Source organism: Alligator mississippiensis, chromosome 5 (genome assembly GCF_030867095.1).
Source record: "Alligator mississippiensis isolate rAllMis1 chromosome 5, rAllMis1, whole genome shotgun sequence".
In the NCBI taxonomy this organism is placed as follows: domain Eukaryota; kingdom Metazoa; phylum Chordata; order Crocodylia; family Alligatoridae; genus Alligator; species Alligator mississippiensis.
The window spans coordinates 75,307,719-75,334,024 of record NC_081828.1 but is presented as its reverse complement, the minus strand read 5'-3'; positions in this window follow the sequence as shown (position 1 = coordinate 75,334,024).

The window sequence follows — 26,306 nt, the reverse complement described above, 5'->3', positions numbered from 1 at the left end:
AAGCAAAGCACTGTCATTTTCCAAAAGGGACCTGGGTCTACGAAGGTCAGACAACCACTGATTTAGGCTGTCCACACTGTAAAGAGCATGTTTGTCTTAGTGCATGTTGGTACACCGCTAAGCACGAGGCAACCCTCAGCTTAGGGGGGTACTCAGAAACCTCAGAGCTGGATGCAGCACTGGGCAGGATGCCGTGAAGCCAACAACAGACTGGGGGACAGGGCTGCAGTGGCCTCCATTGCTGTGTGGGTTGGGCCTCCGCCTGGGGGCTGCTGAGTGCATTTTCAGGACCCCACTGACAGTAATGGCTTGGGACAGAGTCAGATGCTGCTTGGACACCACAGGCCCCAAGAGAAGCTGAGTGGCGGGGGGGCAGGACCGGGCCCAGGGCCCCTCTCCAACTGCCATGTACAGCACCAGACACAGCTTTGTGATGTCATGCCCCCGTGTCATTCTATCGCTATGGAGACCAGGGAGGCGGGGTATAAATACCAGCACTGGGTTCCACCTGGTCAGTCTCGGCTCAACCAAGACACTCAGCAGTGTAGACTGTAGTGTTGGCAGTTATTGAGTTAGTAGTGAGGAGATAGGATAGGATAGCTTAGAGTGTAGTATAGATATTAGTTAGATAGAAGTAGCCTTGACGCTTAAAAATGGCTCTGCAAAGATCCAGCAGCCCGGCTAAGCTGCCTATGTTGTCCTTAGTGCCCAAAACCCAGCAGGCACAAGGCCCCTCAAACTCCACACTTGTGGTAGGTGATGGGGTGTGAACAGCCAGAGCCCTCCCGCAGGGCCTGAGCACAGGATAGCTTCAGCCGGGACCAGGGATGCTGCTGCCCATTGGCAGGCCGAGGGGTGGGGGTGGGAGCCTGGCGCCTGGGCGCTGCAGAAGGGGTGGCAGGAGGGCTTCCGCTGAGCATCTCTTCTCCTCTTCCAGCTCCCCCAGCTGCACGAAGCAGGAGGACATCAGGGGCAGATGCTCCTACAACCTCCTCCTGGCCAGCCAAAGGCCAACTGGAGAGGAGCTCAGCTGTGGGCCCCAATCTAGGACATACCTCTGCGCTGCCCCCAAGTCAGGGACAATATGGGAACTGCCCCAGGGCCAAAGGACCGGAGGCAGGTGAGTGGCTGTGAGTGGCTGACAGAACCATGCCCTGTGCCTGCTTCTGGCCCCTATCTACTCCTCCGGATTGCAGACCTCCGGACGCTCGGTCCCAGCAGCACACTCAGGGCTGTCCCCAGCGCTTGTTCTGTGCTCCAGGCTGAGTGCACAGGAGCTGCTCCAGGGCTGTGATGAGATTTGGGCACTGAAGCCTTCCACCTGCCTCTGGGAGAACAGGGCTTTTTGTATCTGTCAGCAAGTTGAGTGCCTGTAGGCTGGTCCAGCAGGGTCCTGCCTGCAGTGCTGCGGGCATTCACTCAGTGCAGTGTCAGTCGGAGAAAGCAAGGCCGGGAGGAGCTGATGGGGTAGCTGTTCCTGGAAAGGGCTGTCTCCAGGACTGCAGGATCCAGGCTGTGGCAGGCCATCCCTGCTAGATGCTGGGCTTCCCCAGAAACCAGACTTCCACTCCCCTCTTCCCAAGAACCCTGCAACTCCCCACTTTCCCTCGAGGAAGGTGAACCAACCCCTTCGCAATACCCTGACCTCCTGCGGAGCAGAGGGGCTGAAGTGTGAGTTGAACCTCCCAAAAGCGGTGTCCTGGGGCTTTTGAGCAGGCAACTGGGACCCAATTTCCATCTTCCTGGGCCAATACGGGTATGTTTTGCTGGAATTGAACACAGTCAGTTCCACAGTGGCTATATGACTGTGTGGGCAGGGGAGCCCTGTACGTGCCTGGTGTGCATGCCCCGTGGAAGGCTGCTTTCCAGAGCATGACCCATGCAAACGGTGCCTGTCAGAGAAGCAGGATTCAGGCACCTGGCTCGGAGTAGAGCTGCCTCCTGCAGCCGCCCCGGGCAGGCCCACCCCAAAGTCCAGGCAGCCCCTGGCCAGCATGACAGGGTGCTGCGGGCCCAGGGCACGTAGGCTAGCACCAGCTCCTTGAAGCATGGGCTCCAATGCTGGCCTGCGTCTGCCAGGGGCTGCTAGTAGCGTGCTTCTCCCATGCCGGCCAGTGTGGGCCACAGCAAGGAGGCCTCAGAAAAACTGCTTCTGCACCACCAGGACATCCTGAGCAACCAGGAGAGGGAGGCACAGGAGCAAATAAAGAAACTGAAAAAGGAGAGGCTCCTAATAAACAAGGTGCAGTGCCTGGTGCCTCAGGAGATATGGGACCACCTGCAGCAGCTTCACCAGCAACAGCTGAGGGTATGGATGGCACTGGCAAGGGTGGCAGGGGTTCCTCCTGTGGAGCCTGAGCAGAAGCTGAAATGCTTTGCTCTGGTCTCAGCATTGCTGGGCCTAGAGGAGAGCACTGAAGAGCCCTGTGTGCTCATGGCACTGCACGTGTGTGAAAGCAGAACGCTGAAAGCTGTACGCAGGAGCACTGCATGTGTGTGTGTGTCAGCATGTGCGAATGCTCTGTGTGCACAGCACAGTGTGAGCACTGCATGCACATGTTAATACTGCACGTGGTTGTGTGGGGCTGCTGAGCACATGTGTGCACCTGACACTGCCTGTGTGAAAATACGGCATGGGCATCAGTGACTTAGCACACACACACACACGCGCATGCGCGTGAGATATTATGACTGCTCTGCCCATGTCTTCTGGTGTGCGGAGGGGTCAGTGGCTCATGGAGCTGAGGCTGTGCTGTGGCAGGTGCAGGAAGCAGAGTTCAAGGTGCAGAAAAAGGTCCGAACCGGAGACAGCCCGCCTGAGGACCCTGCAGCAGAGGGCTAGTGACCTCCAAGCTATGAAGGTAACGCACGCGGCTGCCTCTGCCCTCGCTCCCTCCCAACTTCTCTGGCAGGCTGGGAACCAGCAGAACGGGAGGGCGTCACCCACACATCCCGGGGGAGAAGTGGGGGATGCTTCCCCTGTGACTGCAGCACATCAGTCTGAGCCCACCCAGCTAGAGCCCCTGGCTGAGCAGGATGCAGGTGGGCATGCGGCAGCCTGGGCTCAGGAGATAAGACATTAGCTCTCCAGGGCAGCAGACAAAGCTCTGCAGCTTGCCTGGGTCCTGCCAGCACTGCTATGGCAGCCAGCACGGCACATGGATCAGATGGGGAAGAGAGCTCTGTTAGCTCTATAGAGCCGGGAGAGGAGGCAAGCAAAGGCAGCCCGAGGGTCGGGGCTGGCTCCCCAGGGCAGCCGCGACAGTGTCTGTGCCTGGCTCCTTGTTGCCTGGGCCACGCAGTCAGGGCTTCCCTCCTGACAGGACGTGCTCCGGGCCAAGCAGCACCAGGAGGCCAGGGAAAGGGAGAAGCAGCAGAGCCTCCTGGAGCAGATGGCCTACAAGGAGCACCAGCAGGTCAAACAGACTAAGCGGCACTGCAGCTATTTTGAGCATGTCGTCAGGTAGGGCAAGGAGCGGCCCGGCTGTGTGGGAACAGTGGGGTCACGGGTGCTGGAGAGCGTGCCTGCAGGGGCACTGAGCTGGGCCATGTCAGACCTGCCCTGTGCACCTCTAGGTGAGCCTGGTGGGCACGAGCTGTGGTGGACATGACCCAGCTCAGGCAGATGCAGGGCCCCGTGTCTGCGGGAGGGGGACAGAGCAGCCCCTGGCAGGAGGGTCATGGCCCTGCCTGTCTGCTGTGGGGAGGATAGGCAATGCCCATGCACAGGGCTGGGCTGGCCCCTGTCATGGGCGCTGGTGTCTCCCCCAGGAAGCAGCAGGAGCAGGCACTGAAGGTGCGAAGGCAGCAGGAGGAGAGGGTGGCCAAGCAAGTGGAGTACGGCAAAGCGGTGCGGCGCCTGGTGCTGGAGTGCCAGGATCAGCTGGTGCACAAGTGGGCCATCTGCTTTGAGGCTGGGAAGCACCGGCAACAGGACATGCAGAAACCCCCGGACTGCAATGGCCAGCTGAAGAGAACCAGGATGGAGGAGCTCCGGTGAGGGTTGGACCACATGGGGGTGGACCATGGGCGCTGGTCTCGGGGTGATGCCCACCAGCATCCAGCACAACTCATGCTGTCTCTTCCTTCCCTCCCCCTTCACCACATCCTGGAGCAGGCTGAGCCCCTGAGACTTGCTGGGTGGTGCAGGAGCGGGGCTGGGGCCCAGGCTGCCGGCTGAGGGCAGAGCAACTGTAGCAGGGCTGGCCATGGCAGTGGCTGGAGGCAGGTCTCTCTGCTGTGTGCTGCCCAGAGCCTGCCTTCCTGCTGCCTGCTCTGAGCTTCCCTCCTGCCCTACCCACCCCCATGTTCACCGGGGCCTGGGTCTCCCCATGGGAACGAAGCCCTCACAGAGTCCCTCCAGCTGCATCAGCCCTGCTCCCAGGAGGCTGAGGTGCCAGAAGTGTTGCTGGACCCCTCAGGCCTGGCTCCAGGCCCTGGCACAACTGGAGGCCCCATGGCTGGTGGCCCCATAGCGTGACCTGCTCCATGGTGGTGGTCTGGGATTATACACATATTTTTCTGGTTTCCAGAGCCACCGTCCTGCCTGACAAATAATAATTTGTCAGAGCTGTGGAGCACAAGGGCTGGATATGTAGCAGAAAGCCCCCTTTTTCTCTTGCCTGCATTTGCTCTCCCCTCTTTGGATATGTTTCTCTTTTTCTACCTTTTCTTCCTTCCTCTCTCTTTCACTTTAAGATAAGGAATAGTGTTTTAAAATTTGTGTGTGCGCATTTTGTATCTCCCCTTGTAGTTTGGTATTTTTATCTATTTGTGTGCCATGGCATTTGTAGCTTATATTTTATACTCCTCACCTTTCAACTAAATGTGTTTTAGTAAGTTATACATTGTAACAATGTTAACAAGGGTAGGAATCAAACTGTCCTTCTCTGTATCAGGCTGGCCCCTGAAAGAGCAAGTGAATCAGTGATTGAATGTGTAACAAGGTAGCACACAGCAATTATTACCTGGATGCTGCAGATCAGCCAACGAAGAACTCAATAGAAGACAATGTAGCAACCAGGAAATCTCTAAACGTCACTGATCAAGGGCTAGAAGCCCTGGCCTGAGTTAATCAACGCTGGGGACCAACTTTTGGGCTGAGTATCTCCAGATCAACCACTCCCAGAGCCCTATTCAAAATTCATCAATGGACTCCCAAACCTGCACGTACATGCGGACAACCCCTGGGGCTGACAGATGCCGTCCAGTAGCCACCGAGGGGGGGGAAGTCCCACGAGGGTCAATGACCCCTGGATTGGGCAAACCTGAAAACTGGGGAGTCACCAAAGTCTGCCAAGGACAGATTAAAGGCAGTGAAAAGTGACCCTCATTGGCGCCCTCTTGATCTCCAACTCAACCAGACCTGTCCAGCCAGAAGGACCAGCCGGCAACCCCCTTCTGGAAGATAACACCACACTGAAAGAAGCCTCAACGACAGACTCCAGCACTTGTAGGATAGGTATACCTGACTCTGTATCCTGCTACTGTGTGTGTGTATGTGTGTGCATGTGTGCATGTGTGTGTGTGTGTGTGGGGACCAGCCCCAAGGTTTATGATTACAGTGTTTCAATCTGCCTAATAAACCAGAATTTTAAGGATCCCGAGTTGGACATTATTAGCCAACATTATTTGGTGGAGAACGCAGGCATTATTCTAGGATTATTAGCGGATTGGTAATTGGGGAGACTGTGTCTCCAGATAGAACCCACGTCCACAGAGGTGGGTGGGCAATAGTCACCCAAGGGGGTGGACTAGGATTTAGACTCACCCAAGGGGGTGGGCAGACTCAAGGAGGGTCTGGATTTAGTTGTCACCTAAGGGAGTGGGCATATCTCAAGGAAGGGATTTGGTTGTAGAACTGAAGGGGCAGGGGCAGGGTTGGTTGGAAGCGTGAGGACTCAAGGAAACTGAGAGGCTTGAGGCATGTTGAGGAAAATGTCTTTGTTTAGGAAAAAAAAACCCCTAAGGTTGGAGCAGGAGGCCAAGAAGATAAGTGGGTAAGGAGGGAGGAAATTTCCCCTCTCCATAGGGAGATTCTGAAGGGTGGACCCAGCCCATGGAGGGAGGATGTGAGCACCCCAGGTTTTTCCACAGTGGACATTGAATCCCAATTTGAAAGATTTTGCCTTTGTGAAAAACCCTTGGTTCAAAGGCAACACAGTGCCTTGGTCTGGCTGCTGTGGCATGCTGTAAAAACAGCAGTTGAGGAAAAAGCTCAGCAAGCCTCTGAAATTGAGGAAAAGGAAGAGCTAATCCAAATTCTAAAAGATAAATGTATTCAATTGGAAACCAGTAATCAGACTCTAAAGGGGTTGTCTCGGAACTTGGAAAATGAAAATGAGCAATTGAGAAAAATAAATCAAGACAATGCCCAACAATTGGAATTATTGGACCAAGAAAAGGCTAGCCGAGAAGCCTTGCAAAAATTGGTAAAAACAATGGCCAAAGACCAAGCCGAGAAGGGAGCCAAGGCCAACCATGGCCCCTGTCTAAATACCATTAACCGTTTAAAAAAGGAACTCCAGGAGCACAGCCTGCAAGTAGCAGCTGTCATCCAGGGAGACCAAGCCAGGGATCCGGACATCCCCTTCAATCCAGGAGAGATTTGGGGTGGGGAGATATGGGGAGATCCAGAGGATGCAGGGGAGCCCTCTCCTGAAGACCCTAAGTCAGATCAGGAAAGGACCCTGATGCCTGAGGTGAGCACAATCACGTGGACCTCAATCACTCGGGATGCTCAGGGAAAACCCACAGAAACCACACAGCTAACAGTCCCCCTCAGTGGAGCTGATCTAGCAGCCCTGGGCAAGACCCTGGGATCTGCTAACATTAGGAATTTGGGACAGTGGTTGCAGAAATCCCTGAATGTAGTGGAGTGTGAAACCCTGAGTGTCCGGGAATGGCATCGCCTACTAAGGGCTTGCACCACCCCAGAGATTCAGGCAGCTATGAATCAGGAGGACAGCTTTGGGGGAGACAATATTCTCCAGAGCATAGTGGGTTTGGGGATCAGTTTGGGAAGAAAGATATTTGAGGGACAGTTTGGGGCTAGCCACCAGACACCTGGGGAACCTGTTAGGGACTATGTGATCCTGTGTGTTATGTTGGGATTGCTGTCAGGGACGGTTCTGCCCCTATACAAGGAGAATAAACGGACATCAGACATAAGAAGTATAGATTACCCTCCTGGGTTTTGGAAGGAGGTACAGGAAGGCATGCATCAGCCCATAATTGGGCTGATGGGGCCGCTCCAAGAGACTGGGAGATATGTGCTGGGAGAAGTCCTAGCCCGGGTTCAGGATGCAGAGAGGTTAATTGGACGTCAAGGGGGGGCGATTGCAGCCACCCAGTTCAGAGAAAAGCTTAATGACACACCAAATTATATGGTTACCTATTCTAATGAAAGTGCATACCCCAAAACTGATAGGGTGGTTGGGGGCCCAAATTATCGCCCCAGGCCACACTGGGTTAACCCAAGGGTATAAAAGGAAAGAGAGGGGGAAAATGAGATTCAGTCAGCAGTGTGGAAGTTTTTAATGCAGCATGGGGAACCGAAAGGGAGATGGCATGGAAAGCCTCTAGCTGAGCTGCTTATCATAATGCCAGAGCTGACTGGGGAGGGAGCAGCACCTCCCCTTTCTAACAGGGTAGCGGCCTCAGCCCCGGTCTCTGAAGAGCACTGACGGAGCCCCCGTAATGGGACCCCTGAGCAAAGCCCTGGCTCATGGGAGAAATTGGGGACCCTCAATTGGGATCCAGGAGGGAGACCCCGAATACCTGCTACGGTGGGAACTCAAGGGCATACCAGTGCGCTCCTGAACACCGGAGCTGCACTAAATGTATTCGGGAGGAAATGGGACCTGAATCAGGAAAATAGGTACATGTGTCCCAAGAAACTGTTTAAGGGGGCAGAATAGATCTAACCCTGAATCTAGCCTTGTTAATAGGATTCCTTGTGTCATGAGGAGAGCATCCCAGTGACCCAGCTTGGAGGAAAAAAAAAAAAAGAGTGAGCCACCAACCACCTGACCCTCGAGGAACAGAGTAACAATCTGTTAATCCTGTCGGCCACCCTTCTTGGCTAGCAGGAAGGAACGGCTCTGAGCCGTTGGAAAATATGCATCGGACGGGCTGATCAGTGCCCACCTCAATGTTGAGGCAGGAAAAGGCCAACAATCCTTAACTTAGGATGGCCACCCTCCTGTAGGTAACTGCTCCACTTTTTCAGTATAAAAGGAAAGCACCCAAAGAATGGAAAATGCTGTGTGCACTGCTACTGCACATGTCAGCATTGCACTTTGTAAATATGAATAATCAGCCACTGCAAGGAGTTTTCCTTGGCAGGTTTGTGTGTGTTTGTTTTCTTTTGCAGAAGCCACAGTGTAGTCAAAGGTGACCGACAAACCATGAGGCCTCACTACTATCAGCAGCATCTTCCTCATCACAGCCATGGCAAAAATTGTCTTGTCTGTTTGTGTTGTCTTGTTATATGTTTTGTGTTTGTTTGTCTGGTTTGTTTTAAGTTGTCACAGTTTAAATACATACGATATCATAAAGATATAATAAGGGTAATTGGTAATACCCCCTCTAAAAATTGAACCTGTCTGTGGATCCCAGACCAGAACACTTCTGTCTGGTTGGACTGGAAAGTTGTTCTGATATTTGAAACAAGAGCAGCAATTCTCAAAAGGTTTTATATTCCACTTGGTTAGCAAAAGGATATTTATTAAGGGTGCTGTGTACTTTGTTTTTTGGGTTTTGTTTTGTTTTTGTTTTTTCTCTGTACTTCTCTTAAGGATTTAAATGCTATTTAGAATATCAGTATAACAAGATGCGTGTAAAAAACTGCATTCAAAGTCATATTTTAATAAGCAAAGAGACAACTATACCATTGTAACTGTTCAAATAAACCTTGTTATGTTATTTTCTCTCTCCGCCCCCCAAGGCTTTTCTCTTTCAATATCTTTTAACTGCCTAAGTTTTGTTCTAACTTCAAACCAGCTGAAGATGACACACCTCCTGTCTATATAGCTGAACAATGGTGTTCAAACAATACAGTGACATCATCCTTGTGTAAGACCGATGTCAAGGGGGGGAATAATGTAGCAGAAAGCCCCCTTTTCCTCTTGCCTGCATTTGCTCTCCCCTCTTTGGATATGTTTCTCTTTTTCTACCTTGTCTTCCTTCCTCTCTCTTTCACTTTAAGATAAGGAATTGTGTTTTAAAATTTGTGTGTGTGCATTTTGTATCTCCCCTTGTAGTTTGGTATTTTTATCTATTTGTGCGCCATGGCATTTGTAGCTTATATTTTATACGCCTCACCTTTCAACTTTCAACTAAATGTGTTTTAGTAAGTTATACATTGTAACAATGTTAACAAGGGTAGGAATCAAACTGTCCTTCTCTGTATCAGGCTGGCCCCTGAAAGAGCAAGTGAATCAGTGATTGAATGTGTAACAAGGTAGCACACAGCAATTAACACCTGGAAGCTGCAGATCAACCAACGGAAGAACTCAATAGAAGACAATGTAACAACAGGGAAATCTCTAAACGTCACTGATCAAGGGCTAGAAGCCCTGGCCTGAGTTAATCAACGCCGGGGACCAACTGTTGGGCTGAATATCTTCAGATCGACCGCTCCCAGAGCCCTATTCAAAATTCATCAACGGACTCTCAAACCTGCACGTACATGCAGACGACCCCTGGGGCTGACAGATGCCGTCCAGTAGCCACCGAGGGGGGGGAAGTCCCACGAGGGTCAATGACCCCTGGATTGGGCAAACCTGAAAACTGGGGAGTCACCAAAGTCTGCCAAGGACAGATAAAAGGCAGTGAAAAGTGACCCTCAGTGGCGCCCTCTTGATCTCCAACTCAACCAGACCTGTCCAGCCAGAAGGACCAGCCGGCGACCCCCTTCTGGAAGATAACACCACGCTGAAAGAAGCCTCAATGACAGACTCCAGCGCTTGTAGGATAGGTATACCTGATTCTGTAGCCTGCTACTGTGTGTGTGTATGTGTGTGCATGTGTGTGTGTGGGGGGGGGGGACCAGCCCCAAGGTTTATGATTACAGTGTTTCAATCTGCCTAATAAACCAGAATTTTAAGGATCCCGAGTTGGACATTTGTAGCCAACAGATGAAACCAGGCCCCAAGGACTGAGAGTCTCTGTGTACTGCCCAGCCTAACCCAGGGGGGTTGTGTGAGGCCTCTCCCCGGCCTAGACTTATTTTCATGTTTTATTTTATCGTTTTAGAAAGAGTGTAAATAAAAGTGTTCATGGAGCTGGCCGCGTCCCTTGCTGTCATTCAGTTGACACACTCATCAAGTGTGTCACAGAATCAATTTGAGTAATTAATCAGTCTAACCAACCAAGCTTCTCACGGCCTACCGCATCGACGGAGAAAGAACTGCCATCATACCTATAGGCTGGGGGGGCGACCTTCTCAGCACCACTGAGGCAGAAAGAGATCTTGGAGTCACTGTTGACTCTGGGATGAATACGAGCTGGCAATGTGAGGAAGTAGTAGGCTGAGCCAATCGCACCTTGTCGTGCATCTGTAGGTGCTTCACATACAGGTCCAGGGAGGTGATTCTCCCTTTCTATGTGGCACTGGTCAGACCACAGCTGGAGTACTGGGTCTAGTTCTGGACGCTGCAGCTCAAGCGGGATGCGGACAAGCTGGAGAGGGTCCAAAGAAGAGCCACTCGCCTGATTGGAGGCCTGCAGGGAAGGTCCTATGAGGAAAGGCTGAGGGACCTTAACCTCATCAGCCTTTCCAAGAGAAGGCTGAGAGGGGACCTTGTGACGGCTTACAAATTCATAAGGGGAGAGCAACTTGCAATAGGCGATGATCTGTTTACCAGGGTACCCCTTTGAACAACAAGGAACAATGGCCATAAGCTACTGGAATGTAGGTTTAGACTGGACATTAGAAAAAAGTTCTTCACGGTGAGGGTTGCCAGGATCCCAGGGGAGGCGCACCTAGGCCTGGGGTCAATGAGGATCTAGTCAGGGAACTTCTGGAGGGACTGGACGTATTTAAAACAGCTGGTCCTGACGATCTCCACCCCAGAGTGCTGAGGGAATTAGCAGAGGTCATTGTGCGACCCCTTGCATGGATTTACAAGCACTCATGGTGCTCTGGTATGGTGCCAGAGGCCTGGAAAAGGGCCAATGTGGTTCCCATTTTCAAAAAAGGGAGGAAGGAGGACCCAGGAAACTATAAGCCAGTTAGTCTTACCTCGATCCTGGGTAAGCTTTTTGAGAGAATTATCCTGGCGCATGTCCATGAGGGACCAGCAGGGGAGATTATTCTTAGGGGCAATCAACATGGGTTCATTAGAGGCAGGTCCTGTCAGACCAAGCTGAAGGCCTTCTATGACCAGGTTACAAAATCCTTAGACGCAGGTGTAGCAGTGAACGTAGTCTTTCTGGAGTTTAGGAAGGCCTTCGACACTGTCTCCCACCCCATTCTCATTGAAAAACTAGGGGACTGTGGCGTCGACACCTACACAGTCAAATGGGTCACTAACTGGATGGAGGGTCACACTCAGAGAGTGGTGGTGGATGGGTCTTATTCAACCTGGAGGGACATGGGCAGTGGGGCTCTGCAGGGCTCGGTCCTCGGGCCTGCACTGTTCAACATCTTCATCAGCGACTTAGACAAGGGGGGGAAAAGCACCCTGTTCAAATTCGCAGAGGACACTAAGTTGTGGGGGGAGGTGGGCACGCTGGAAGGGAGGAATAGGCTGCAATCGGACCTAGACAGATTACAGGGGTAGGCGGATGAGAACAGGATGGGTTTCAACACTGACAAGTGCAAGGTGCTGCACCTGGGGAGGGAGAACCAGCAGCAGTCCTACAGGCTGGGGAACTCCCTTCTTGTCAGTGCAGAGGCAGAAAAGTATCTTGGTGTCATTATTGATGCCAAAATGAACATAGGTCAACAGTGTGGGGACGCAGTCAGGAAGGCCAACCACACCTTGTCATGCATCCACAGATGTATCTCAAGCAGGTCCAAGGAGGTGATCCTCCTCCTCTATGCGACACTGGTCAGGTCACAGTTGGAGTACTGCATCCAGTTCTGGGCGCCACACTTGAGGAGGGATGTGGACAACATGGAGAGGGTCCAGAGGAGGGCCACGCACATGATCAGGGGGCAGCAGGGCAGGCCCTACGAGGAAAGGCTAAAGGACCTGAACCTGTTCAGCCTCCACAAAAGAAGGCTGAGGGGGATCTAGTGGATGTTTACAAACTAGTCAGAGGGGACCAGCAGGCATTGGGGGAGTCCCTGTTCCCCCGAGCACACCCAGGAGTGACAAGAAATAAAGGTCACAACCTGGCAGAGGGTAGATTCAGGCTAGATATCAGGAGGCACTACTTCACTGTCAGGGCGGCTAGGATCTGGAACCAACTTCCAAGAGAAGCGAAGTAGTACTGGCTCCTACCCTGGGGGACTTTAAGAGGAAACTAGACGAACACCTTGCTGGGGTCGTTTGACCCCAGTACTCCTTCCTGCCATGGCAGGGGTCGGACTTGATCTGCTCAGGTCCCTTCCGACCAACTATGAAACTATGGAATGGGCTTCCAAGGGAGGTGGTGCTTGCCCCATCCTTGAGGGTCTTCAAGAGGAGACTGGAGAGGCAGCTGGCTGGGATCACATGATCCCAGGTTTGGTGACCCTTTTCTTGCCTGCCTGGTGCAGGGTGTCGGACAAGATGGTCCACTGAGGTACCTTCCAACCCTTGAATCTATGAATCAAGTAAATTATCAAAAAAAATGAACCCAAAATTCAATCAAATTTTCAACTACAAAATTAATCAAATCATCTAATAATCAAGATCATGATCAGTCTAATACTGCATAAGAAACCAATCAAAAATCAAATAATCGATCAAATAATAAATCTAATAAACAATCAAATGATCAATCAAAAAATCAAATAATGAATCAAATAATCCTAGTACTCAGCTTCCCTTCTTCACAGCATCTTAATTGACATCCATACGTGTCATCATAAGTGCTTCAATCTAAACTTTGAATTCAGACTGATTTAAATTTTTAAATCAACTATAAAATGAAAAAATTACAGCAATTTATCAATCAGAAAATCTAATCAATCAAATAATCAATTTAAGTAATGAAAGAATCTAACCAACTGTGTTTCTCAGGGCCTGCTTACACACACACACACACACACACACACACACAATATACTAATATTATTTTATATATATATATATATATATATATATATATATATATATATATTATAAAAGCTCTAGTCTGTCTGTCCATAACGCTTTATTCGCACACTGATTGGTTGTCTGAATCTGGAGCTGGGGGTGGTGGAGCGCGGGGCGAGGCCAGCTCTTCTAATAGCTGCGGCCTGAGGAGACAGCAGTGATGGAAGCAGGGGAAAGGCCCTGCCCCCCCCTCCCCCCAAGCAGCAGAGGTGGAGGGGGAGAGCGGACACAGCCCTGCCCTGACCCAAAGTGGCAGATGGGAGGTCCCGGCCTGAAGTGGCAAAGGGGAGGTAGGAATGGCCCCTCGGAAAAAGCGGAGGGACCGGCCCCAGCCCAGCCCAGCCCAAAGCGGTGGTGGGGAGGGGGAGCCGGCTGCAGCCCCAGCCCCAGCCCAGCCCAAAGCAGCGGGTGGGAGGGGGGAAACAGCCCTAGGGAGGGGACCAGCCACAGCCATGGCCCCAGCCCTGGCCACAGCAAGAAGTGGCAGGGGGGAGCAGACATGGACCCAGCCAGAAGTGGCAGGGGGGACCAGGCGATCAGTCCCGGCCCCGGCCCCGGCCCCGGCCCCGGCCCCGGCCCCGGCCCTGGCCAGGGTAGTGGGCAGCCAGACAAAGGCCTCTTTCCTGCCCATGATTCTTGACAGGCAATTTGCTAGTACCTTCATAATACCGCTGAATCCCCTTTCACCTTTCCACCACTCTTGCCAAAAGGCTGCGCTTAGTACCCGAGGCCTGGTGGGCTTTAGCACCTGGGCTGGTGGGCAAGCCTCCCTTGTTGAGGGACTCTGTGTGGATTTGTTAATGTGCCAAATACTAAAAAAGGTATGGTGGGTCTTATCGTCTGAGGGCCGCCCACTTCAAAAACTGACTGTCTCCATGCTTTCCCACCATCCTGGAAAAATTGCAAACACAAATATGGAGGAAAAAAAAAACCAAAAACAAAAACGCAAAAACACCCACTAAATCAAAACTGCATAGAAAAAACCCACAAAGATAATAGATTCATAGATTCATAGATGTTAGGGTCGGAAGGGACCTCAATAGATCATCGAGTCTGACCCCCTGCATAGGCAGGAAAGAGTGCTGGGTCTAGATGACCCCAGATAGATGCATATCCAACCTCCTCTTGAAGACCCCCAAGGTAGGGGAGAGCACCACCTCCCTTGGGAGCCCATTCCAGACCTTGGCCACTCTAACTGTGAAGACGTTCTTCCTAATGTCCAGTCTAAATCCTTGTTGCTTTAGTTAAAATTTTCAAAGTTGTCAGTCCATGTTATTTTTGACTAACTATAAGCTTTACAGTTATGCACATGGCACCCTAGAACAAAGTAGGTGTGCCTGCTTATTGTCAGTGTCTGGTGGTTGTAACCATGAGAAAAAATTGCATCTGGCCAGTGTGCCCATGGAAAAAGATACCCAATTCAGGAACTGCATGCATTTCTCTATTGTGGGTTCAACATTAAAATGGTTTAGGTAAAAAATGGAATGTAAAAAATGTTAAAAATGTAATTGTAAAAATGAAATAAAATGTAAAAAATCAATGCTTGGATTTTTAAAAATGTAACTCACTGATGGTTTTGCTAAAACCTGAATAGAAACATTAATAGCAGAATTTTTATGTAAAACAGACAGAATAATCTGCCTCCTGTCATCTGTATCCTCGCACCAAAAAGCAAACAAAGACCTTTTCCAAAGCTTAGAGACAGCATGGGGCTGGACTGGGGTTGTTATCAAGGTTGAGTAAGATTCTTTGGGTACCAGGGGTCCCCGTGACCAGGACAGCTGCCCCCAAAGCAGTGTCGGGGGAGCCCCAATTGGTCTACTCCATTCCCGCCCACCCCCAGCCATCCCAAAACAACCACATGCCACACCAAAACAACCCAGACCCCTTGCCCATGTCCCCCAAACACCACACCCCCTACCCGACATCATTCATGGAGCACGCCCTCTCTTCACATGCCGTACAGAGACCTCCCCAGAGCCCGTTATGAACCAAGTATGGAAGAAAACTGTATCTCAGATAAACTTTATTCAATGACAAAGTAATAGGAAATGCAAGATGAGACACAAAAAATCATCAATTCACACTATTACAGAGCACATTCCCCCTCATGAGCAGCCATGATGTGTTCCAGGCAATTTCTGATGACAGCTCCTCTGCTGCTGTTTGCCTGTACTTCTAACCCTTTCCCCCGCCCCTTTGCCCTCCTGCTGTCCGTGTAAGTCTTGCTACCTCTCTGGCTTCCCTTCAAGGTTCTTTCCAAGACTCACTGCAAGCCTTGCCCCTTGTCTCACAGATATTATACAGCATGCATGCTGCCACTATGAAAGGTGTGATGTTCTCAGCCTCAACCACTAGCCTGTAGTTGAGTGATCTCCAATGGGCTTTCAAGCACCCAAATGCACACTCTACACTCATGTGGCACTTGCTTAGCTGATTGCTGAACAGTAACTTCTGTGGGTCACTCACTTGCCTGCCATGAAGCTATGTGCCCAGGCTTTTGAAGGAGTGGGGTAAATGTGGAGGATTTCCATCCCCAGTCTCTTCCCTGTCTCTCCTGCTAGTTTTTTCCCCTCTAGCATTGTCTTCTTACCTATCTATCACTCCAGTTGCAAAGCAACCAGCCCTGCCTACATGACCTGCACCAGGAGAGAGAGGATGGATCTTCCTCTTATTGTTCGAAGCAGAGACCTGGTGGCCAGGAGGGCAGGGCCAGTAGTCCCTACCACTCCACCAGGTAGTGATGATGCATTTCAAATTGGTTGGCTAGCAGCCAACAACTGCTGGCCCTCATTTGGCCCCCAAAAGTGATGTCAAAAGGTTTATATGAGCCAGGACTGCCCAGGAGGTGGCAATATTAAGAGTATTGCCGGGGGGTAGAAAGGTAAGAAATGTTTATTGACTTAACAAAAATACAATTACATGTAGTAACAAGACTAACAAGAATGATTCATATTGGCAACTTATTGGCAGTTTCTTCTGATGCCTGATGTACAACAAGTTTTTCTTTCTACAAAGCTTATCGAAGTCAGGCGTCCCCAACCAGCGCTGTCCAAGAGGTACTGGTAAGGACTCTGATATTCAGGTTTTGGGCTTCTTGAGACCTATGGGCCCACTGATCCAGGTCAACAGCTAATTAATCTCTTTCACAGAGCTGTATCTTCCTTCTGAATGATTTCCAGATGTTTCAGCCCATTTATAACTTCTGAAATGTGCTGATAACTTACAGCCATTCAGATTCTTTTTACTTCAACTGTCTTTAGACTGACCAATAGCAGTACAAGCTTTGCATTTCCCTGATAACATTAATTTTAACTATGCAACAGGGCCTTACTACTTCAGGGCTTTGCTAAATTTACCAGGCCTTACTTTATACAAAGCTTTACTACATCTAAAACTTTAATTAGGCTCTTAGCAACAACATATAGCTCAATATTTAAACAAATGACAGAAAAACACTTGGTCTAATCTTTATAAAGCCTTTAGCAAGCACCTTTATCACACAGACATAATTTTCAGCTGTCACACTCTACCCCTTGCTTGCTGAAGCACTATGATAGCTACAGTTAAGATGCTAAAACTACATGCGCTACATCAGGGAATGAGGAGGGATCTTAACTTGTGACCTCCACCAGGGTGTGGAGTTATACATGGGCAGTGTCAGGGCCTCCCATGGGGAAACAGCCAGAGATAATAGTGAACACCCTGTTCTTTCACAGTTCATATTTATCTTTCTCTTTTTGGGAGCCTGTAACCATGCTTCACTCCCCAGAGAGTGAAAGAGTTCCCACTGTTGCTCCTGGGAACGATGCTGTACCAAGTTGATGAAACGGCACTGCCCTGGCAGAATCATAGCACTGATTTGCTTTAGGAATTCTACTGGTATAAAAGGATGAGGATAAGTGGTAGAGACTTGCGGATACAGCCTCCTTCTAGTTGTATTAAAGTGGGCACTATTCCACCACGCCTCTGTATAGGTATGATTCAAAAACTAAGTAATAACTTTGTTCTAACCTGCTGCGTGCCCTCCCACCTGGCGGGCTTCACACTATCACTGGAGAGTGTTGTCAGCCATAGAAATGGGACGGGACAGATTCTCTCATAAACACAGTGGCTTGGGAGGCTGAACAGATGCAGAATGCACAATTGGGGGCACAGACTCAGGGGCACTGAGCTCAGTGGGGTTTTCCTCAGGAAGTATGTAACAACAAACCCCCAAATGAGCAGAGCTAAAACAATTACTTCCCCTCCCACAGTTAGCCACTCCAGCCTTCAGGGAGGGAATGTACCTAAGATAATAACTGGTGCCACAGGTGCACTGGCAGTTACCACCGTGCCAGTCTACTATCTTGTTTCTTCTACTCAGAGACCAGGACTTCATTTGCTCTGGGGTGGCAGGTTTCTTCCAGTATGGATACTGCAGCTGGATCACGTGAAGGTCACCTGAGCATGTTTCTGGGGGATGCTCTTCAGGGTCAGGCCACTCCTTGAGATCTTCAGGAGCAAATTCATTAATATCTGGGTAATAAGAAGGATAGTAGACACGCCCTACCCAGAAAACACAATAAGGCATTAATAAAAAGAGTACAGTTATAACAGTCCACCACTTTATGGTGCCAGTCAATTCAGATCGGCGACAAAGCAGGGCTCGTCTTCAGTGACAGGCTCAATTAGGAATGGTTACTGCTGCATCTGTGGACACATCCAATCTGTAGGAACAAGACAACAAGGAGCTTGGCTTCTGTTTGATGAATCTAACTTAAATACTCACCATGTATTATGCATACTTTTTGCTAATAGTGTCCCCTCTCATTTATCTCCTTGAGGATGCTTCACTACTACCCGATCTCCTGCCTGGAGCTTTTCCCGGGTCACCATCCCTAGGTCTGTCTACTGCTGGCACATGGGGACCACTCAATCTAAAGGCTTGTTGCATAGGGCTACTTCCCGGATGGGGTCAGTTATTGGCCTAATTGATAGCTCGATCCAGGTGCAAGTGTCAGTCTTTAAGAGCTGGGCCAGCGGCCAACCACAAATTGCATTTGAGGATGCTATTGGCTCACTCTACCAATCTGTTAGGCTGCAGATGGTATGGGATGTGATATGTCCATAACATGCTGTGTTTCGCGGTCCAGTCATACACAAGATGATTGCGGAAGTGAGGGCCATTATCGCTCTGTAGTTCTATAGGTGGTGGATACACAGGTAGCAGAGTTTCCAGTGCTGCACAAGTGTCCTGGGCTGTAGCTCTCGCTGAGGCGTAGGCAAACGTCATCCTCGCGATAACGTCTATGGCTACAAACATACTGTCGCAACTTGTCTTTGATATTAATGGATCTTATTCATGCAGGCTTATAACACTGGATGCTTTCTGTCAAGGCTGGTAGTGATGGGACGGCAGCCATCAAGGGATCAGTATTAGCATTAAACCTCGGAAGTCAACAGTCAGCTGCCACTCTCTATTTGGCTTGCTCACTGGCCACACTGGATTGTCATACAGAGAGTGGGCTCAGATAATAGTCTTGTCTTTTAACTGCTGACTTATAGTACACTAGATAGGTTGGGTGGCCTCGGGGGGAGTTTGATACTGCGGTCTGTGTACTCCTGTCATGGGAGGCAGGGTTAGTGGGATCATGCTACATCGAGTTATAGCTGTTTTAGGCATTTCCTCAGGTTTCTGGTGAGGCACTGTGCACCCAAACTGCCAATTTTTTCGCTCAAGGGCAAACTGCTGTCTTCTTAGTACATTAAGTCTCAGTAAGTTTGTTCTCCCTTTAAGTACAAATGTTGCCACTGTTACCTTAGAGCCATTAGGTAACACGAAGGTTGCTCAGACCAGGTGTTCTGGTCGTCTGGTGTCTCTGACTCTAATTACTTGATAAGGGGTTCATTTCTCTCCCTTCTAATCTGCAGAATTTAAAATGCAAATCTGGGCACCTGTGTTTACTAGTATATCGATTGACTTTTCACTTTTATCTAATTGAATCTGTACAGGTATCCAAATTAAGAGGCCAATATTAACTTTACTTACCAGTCCCCGGCTTGCTACCGACCCCATTGTGGCTCCTTTCTTTGGGGGTTGGGCCGGCCAGGCTCCCTAGGTTACATGATTAGGCGGGGTAAAGGCTGGAGGCCCTGCATGTGCCTGGGAAAATGTTGACATTTCTGCCCTCAGGGCACAGAATCCCTCTGGTGACACTGTTGGTGGCGCAGAAGGCTCCGTGTTGGGGCTTGCCCTTTTGTTACAGTGTTTAGCCCACAGCCCTCTCAAGACATTGGTGGGCAATCTATTAATTTGCACCTTATTGAAACCGGCAGCTAACAAGTCTTTCCACATTGTTGCTTGCAGAGTCTTGGGCCGGCCTTTCCTGGCTTTTCTCAACAATTCAGGGGGGTTAGGGGGTTTATCTTTTGCTGAGGCCACCACCATGGCCTTGGCAGTTTTCATCGGCTTGGTAAGCCTTGGCTTCTGCAAAATGGGTAAAAGCTGCACTAATCGCCAGATCGCATCTCTTACCTCGTGATTCAACGCCTCTGGCTCTAAGGCCAACAGGGCTGAAGTGCACTTTGAAGGTGCTTGTCGACAAAACTTCCTCCACGATGGTACTGTCACGACTTCTGCATCTGGCGCGTGAGTCCAAACTGTTGCACAAATTATTTCGGTTAGTGCTAAGAGATACAAGCAGTGGACAGCCTCTTCTAAATTGTCCCATGCCTGAGGGGCAGGGTTAAGCTCTTTTTCCATATTACCATAACTGGCCGCAGGTGCTTGCAGCGCAGCAGAAAACAAAGTAATATTTTTATCACCTCCTGCAAACTGATTTAACTGGAGCTCAGGGCGCAGAACTATTTTTGCGGCTTCAGCTCTATTCACTGAAATTGTAAATGCCCCTTCGCTATACATTCGAACTAGCCAGTCTATTACTGGCTCTCCTGGCTTGGACTCATGCTGCTTTTGTATATTTTTAATCTCTACATGGGTAAAGGAGTGCAGCTCTGTTCAGGGATTCCCTCCTTGCGGCCCTGAACGAGTTATCACCATTGGAAAAACTTGGCTGAGTTCCTCCCTCTGGGCGGGGTCATATGGGGGTGGTTCAGCACCAGGCTTGTTATCAATCTCCTCTCCAACAATCTCTTCCCTTTGAACTTCCCAGAGCTCAACTTCTGGTTTATCTCTATACAGATACTTGTGGAAGGATGACTCCACAGCCTGTGCTAACTGCACCCTCTTCTGGAGGGAAGCAGCCACATGTGCAATTATCATTTTTTTCTTCTCTCCATTCTAATGTTTCCAAGTGGCTCTGCATAGCTTGTGCAGCCTTGCATGCCACACTGTTGGAATCTCTCACAACTTCTAACTCCTTACTCAGCCAGGTGACCTCTTCCCAGAGCTGGGCATTCTCTTTGGCCCCTAACTGCAGGCATGTGGCCAACAGCCACAACAGGTACCCCTTCTCAGGCTTACCCCAGGCAGCAGCAGCAGCAAACCCAGCACAATGATCGGGTACAGTTCCTGGTGTGGAAGCAAAGGATGGCTAAGGTCTCAAGGGGGGAGAGAGAAATTCCTTAGATAAGAGGAAGATGACCAATAAACTGTCTTGAAGGACACAAGACAGATAGCCCCAAGGCGGGAAAAGTTAGTTTAGGCAACCCTTTGTCTTGAATCTATAAAAGGTTGATTGCCCTGGATGTGAATTAGAGAGGCCACAGCAGAAATCTTCCTGTAAGGGTCTCTCTCCGATAGCTATTGAAATAAAGTTTCTACCTGACCTGATTCCAAATTCTACAGCGTATTTTTTCCACGAGACCGAGTCACTCCAGGCAGGTCTCAACTTATCCTTATCCAACCCGGGATTCTCTATCCCTGTCACTTTCTTAAGCAAAGCCACCAACGGGGCCCATGCAACTCCCCTCCATTCCAACCTTTCTCTCTGGACCAGAGCCTATCAATCCTGTTCATGAGGCCAATTTATGTCCTAGCCGCCTGCAGAGGGTTCGGTATTAAGAGTGTGGTCAGGGGGTAGAAAGGTAAGAAAGATTTATTGATTTAACAAAAACACAACTATGCATAGTAACAAGATAAACACGAATAATTCACATCAGCAACTTATTGACAGTCTCCTCTGATGCCTGATGTATGACAAGTTTCGCTTTCCACAAAGCTCAGCTAAGTCAGGCGTCACCAATCAGTGCTGTCTGAGAGGTACCGGGAAGGACCCTGGTATTCAGTCCTTGGTCTCCTTGAGATCCACGGGCCCAATGATCCAGATCAACAGCTAATTAATCTCTTTCACAGAGCTGTATCTGCCTTCTGAATGATTTCCAAATGTTTCAGCCCATTTATAACTTCTGAAATGTGCTAATAACTTACAGCCATTCAGATTCTTTATACTTCAACTGTCTTTAGATTAACCAATTGCAGTACAAGTTTTGCATTTCTTTGATAACGTTAATTTTAACTATGCCACAGGGCCTTATTTCTTCAAGGCTTTGCTAAATTTACCAGGCCTTACTTTATACAAAGCTTTACTACATCTTGAACTTTAATTAGGCTCTTAGAAACAACATATAGTTTAATATTTAAACAAATGACAGAAAAACACTTGGTCAAATCTTCATAGAGCCTTCAGCAACCACCTTTATCACACAGACATCATTTTCAGCTGTCACATAGGGGGACACCAGATCACCGAAGGGAGGTCCCCCAACAGCCGATTGCTGACTGGGGAGGGGGCACCGGGTTCACGGCTGGCGCTTCTGGGGAGTGCATGGATGATCTCAGGGGGTACACGTGCACCTGCATGCACACCTTATGCATCGCCAATGTACCCTGGTAATTTTCTGCAATCAAAATATCAAGTGAAAGCAAAGTGCTGGCATTTTCCAAAGAAGACCTGGGTCTACGAAGCTTGAAAACCACTGATTTAGGCTGTCCGCTCTGTAAAGAGCAGGGTGATCTTAGTGCGTGTTGGTACAGTGATAAGCAAGAGGCAACCCTCAGCTCAGGGGGTGCTCAGAAACCTCAGAGCTGGATGCAGCAGTGGACAAGAGGCTGTGAAGCCAACAACAGACTGGGGGACAGGGCTGCAGTGGCTTCCATTGCTGTGGGGGTTGGGCCTCCGCCTGGGGGCTGCTGAGTGCATTTTCAGGACCCCACTGACCGTAACGGCTTGGGACAGAGTCAGATGCTGCTTGGACATCACAGGCCCCGAGAGAGGCTGGGGGGGCAGGACCAGGGCCAGGGCCTCTCTCCAACTGCCATATACAGCACCAGACCAAGCTTTGTGATGTCATGCCTGTGTCATTCCATCGCTATGGAGACCAGGGGGGTGGGGTATAAATACCAATGCTGGGATCCACCTGGTCAGTCTCAGCTCAATCAAGAGACTCAGCAGTGTAGACTGTAGTGTTGGCAGTTATTGAGTTAGTAGTGAAGAGATAGGATAGGATAGCTTAGAGCGTAGTATAGATATTAGTTAGATAGAAGTAGTTTAGATAGTACATAGATAGAGACACCTTTAAAATTACATAGATAGGATTACATAGATAGGATAGGACATAGTGTAGGAAATAGCACAGATAGAGAAGGCCCAAAGCGACCTCTTGGGGTGCCTGGACCCCAGGGGCCTTTGTGGAGCCTTGAGGCTTAAAAATGGCTCTGCAAAGATCCAGTAGCCCAGCTAAGCTGCCCATGTTGTCCTCAGCGCCCAAACCCCAGCAGGCACAAGGACCCTCAAACTCCACACTCGTGGTAGGTGATGGGGTGTGAACAGCCAGAGCCCTCCCGCAGGGCCTGAGCACAGGATAGCTTCTGCCGGGACCAGGACTGCTGCTGCCCATTAGCAGGCCAAGGGCTGGGGGTGGGAGCCTGGTGACTGGGCACTGCGGAAGGGGTGGCAGGGGGGCTTCTGCTGAGCATCTCTTCTCCTCCTCCAGCTCCCCCAGCTGCACAAAGCAGGAGGACATCAGGGGCAGCTGCTCCTACAACCTCCTCCTGGCCAGCCAAAGGCCAACTGGAGAGGAGCTCGGCTGTGGGCCCCAGTCCAGGACCTGCCGCTGTGCTGCCCCCAAGTCAGGGACAAGATGGGACCTGGCCCAGGGCCAAAGGACCGGAGGCAGGTGAGTGGCTGTGAGTGGCTGACAGAGCCATGCCCTGTGCCTGCTTCTGGCCCCTATCTACTCCTCCGGATTGCAGACCTCCGGACACTCGGTCCCAGCAGCACACTCAGGGCTGTCCCCAGCGCTTGTTCTGCGCTCCAGGCTGAGTGCACAGGAGCTGCTCCAGGGCTGTGATGAGATTTGGGCACTGAAGCCTTCCGCCGGCCTCAGAGAGAATAGGGCTTTTGGCATCTGTCAGCAAGTCGAGTGCCTGTAGGCTGGTCCAGCAGGGTCCTGCCGGCAGTGCTACGGGCATTCACTCAGTGCAGGGTCAGTCGGAGAAAGCAAGGCTGGGGGGCGCTGATGGGGTAGCTGTTCCTGGAAAGGGCTGTCTCCAGGACTACAGGATCCAGGCTGTGGCAGGCCATCCCTGCTGGATGCTGGGCTTCCCCAGAAACCAGACTTCCACTCCCCTCTTCCCAAGAACCCTTCAACTCCCCACTTTCCCTCGAGGAAGGTGGGCCAACCCCTTCCCAATACCCTGACCTCCCATGGAGCAGAGGGGCTGAAGTATGAGTTGGACCTCCCAAAATTGGTGTCCAGGGGGCTGTTCGGCAGGCAACAGAGACCAAATTTCCATCTTCCTGGGCCAGTACTGGTATGTTTTGCTGGAATTGAACACAGTCAGCTCCACGGTGGCTAAATGACTGCATGGACAGGGGAGCCCTATACGTGCCTGGCTTGCATGCCCCGTGGAAGGCTGCTTTACCAAGTATGACCCATGCAAATGGTGCCTGTCAGAGGAGCAGAATTCAGGCACCTGGCTCGGAGCAGAGCTGCCTCCTGCAGCCGCCCCAGGCAGGCCCACCCCGAAGTCCAGGCAGCCCCTGGCCAGCATGAAAGGGTGCTGCAGGCCGAGGGCACGTAGGCTGGCAGCAGCTCCTTGAACCATGGGCTCCAACACCGGCCTGTGTCCGCCAGGGGCTGCTAGCAACCTGCTTCTCCCATCCCGACCAGTGTGGGCCACAGCAAGGAGGCCTCAGAGAAACTGCTTCTGCACCAACAGGACATCCAGAGCAACCAGGAGAGGGAGGCACAGGAGCAAATAAAGAAAATGAAGGAGAGGCTCCTAATAAACAAGGTGCAGTGCCTGGTGGCTCAGGAGATACGGGACCGCCTGCAGCAGCTTCACCAGCAACAGCTGAGGGTATGGATGGCATTGGCAAGGGTGGTGGGGGGTTCGTCCTGTGGAGCCCGAGTGGAAGCTGAAATGACTCGCTCTGGTCTCAGCATCGCTGGGCCTAGAGGAGAGAACTGAAGAGCCCCATGTGCTGATGGCATTGCACGTGTGTGAAAGCTAAAAATTGAAAGCTGCACGCAGGAGCACTGCATGTGTGTGTGTGTCAGCATGTGCGAATGCTCTGTGTGCACAGCACTGTGTGACCACTGCACACACATGTTAATACTGCACGTGGTTGTGTGGGGCTGCTGAGCACATGTGTGCACCTGACACTGCCTGTGTGAGAATGCTGCATGGGCATGAGTGCCACAGCACTCACACACCCACACACACACACACACACACACACACACGTGATATTATGACTATTCTGCCCGTGTCTGCCGGTGTGTGGGTTGGTCACTGGCTCATGGAGCTGGGGCTGTGCTGTGGCAGGTGCAGGAAGCAGAGATCAAGGCTCAGCAGATGGCTTTCCACGAGAAGGAACCAGAGACGGCCCACCTGAAGACCCTGCAGCAGAGGGTCGGGGACTTTCAAGCTAAGAAGGTAACGCACGCGGCTGCCTCCGACCTCGCTCCCTCACAGCCTCTCTGGCAGGCTGGGAACCAGCAGAGTGGGAGGGCCTCAACTACACGCACCCCAGGGGAGGAGTGGGGGATGCTTCCCCCTGTGACTGCAGCAGGGTAGACCCAGCCCCACCCAGCTGGAGCCCCTGCCTGAGCAGGATGAGGGTGGGCGTGCGGCAGCCTGGGCTCAGGAGAGAGGACATTTGCTCTACAAGGCAGCAGACAAAGCTCTGCAGCTTGCCTGAGTCCTGCCAGCACTGCCATGGCAGCCCGCACTGCACATGGATCAGATGGGGAAGAGAGCCCTGTTAGCTTTATAGAGCCGGGAGAGGAGGCAGGCAAAGGCAGCCCGAGGGTCAGGGCTGGCTCCCCAGGGCAGCAGGGGCAGCGTCTGCACCTGGCTCCTTGTTGCCTGATCCAAGCATTCAGGTCTTCCCTCCTGGTAGGACATGCTCCAGGTCAAGCAGCACAAGGAGGCCAAGGAAAGGGAGAAGCAGCAGAGCCTCCTGGAGCAGATGGCCTGCAAGGAGCACCAGCAGGTCAAACAGACCAAGCGGCACTGCAGCTATTTTGAGCAGGTCGTCAGGTAGGGCAAGGAGCAGCCAAGCCCTGCGGCAACAGTGGGGTCCCAGGTGCTGGAGAGCGTTCCTGCGGGGGCACTGGGCTGGGCCATGTCAGGCCTGCCCCATGCAGCTCTTGCTAGCAGGCACAAGCTACAGTGGAGATGACCCAGCTCAGACAGATGCAGTGTGGTGGGGGAAACCTCCCTAAGGTCCGTTGTCTAGCTGTAATTTGATTGACAGACAACGCGGGTAAAGAAAGACAGCTGTTTATTTGCTCGAGCAAAGACCATAAAGCCAGCAAAAGGCAAAATGGCCCCCCCTCAAGGGTGAGGCTATCTTTTATACTTCTTACAACAAAGCAAGACTATATGGTTAACAAAAAGCAATACTTGGGGCGGTGCTCTACAAATCTTTGTAACAGCATATTTCTATTAAGCTGAACTAGCACTTTTAAAAGCTAAAAGTTAAGTAACAGTAACATTATAATATGTTAGCAAAACCTTACACAGTAGAAGATACTTCTCAAGGACGCAACCAGTAAGCTCAAACAATGGTTTCTCTGTCTTAACTTACTTCTTGCTGTAGCTGA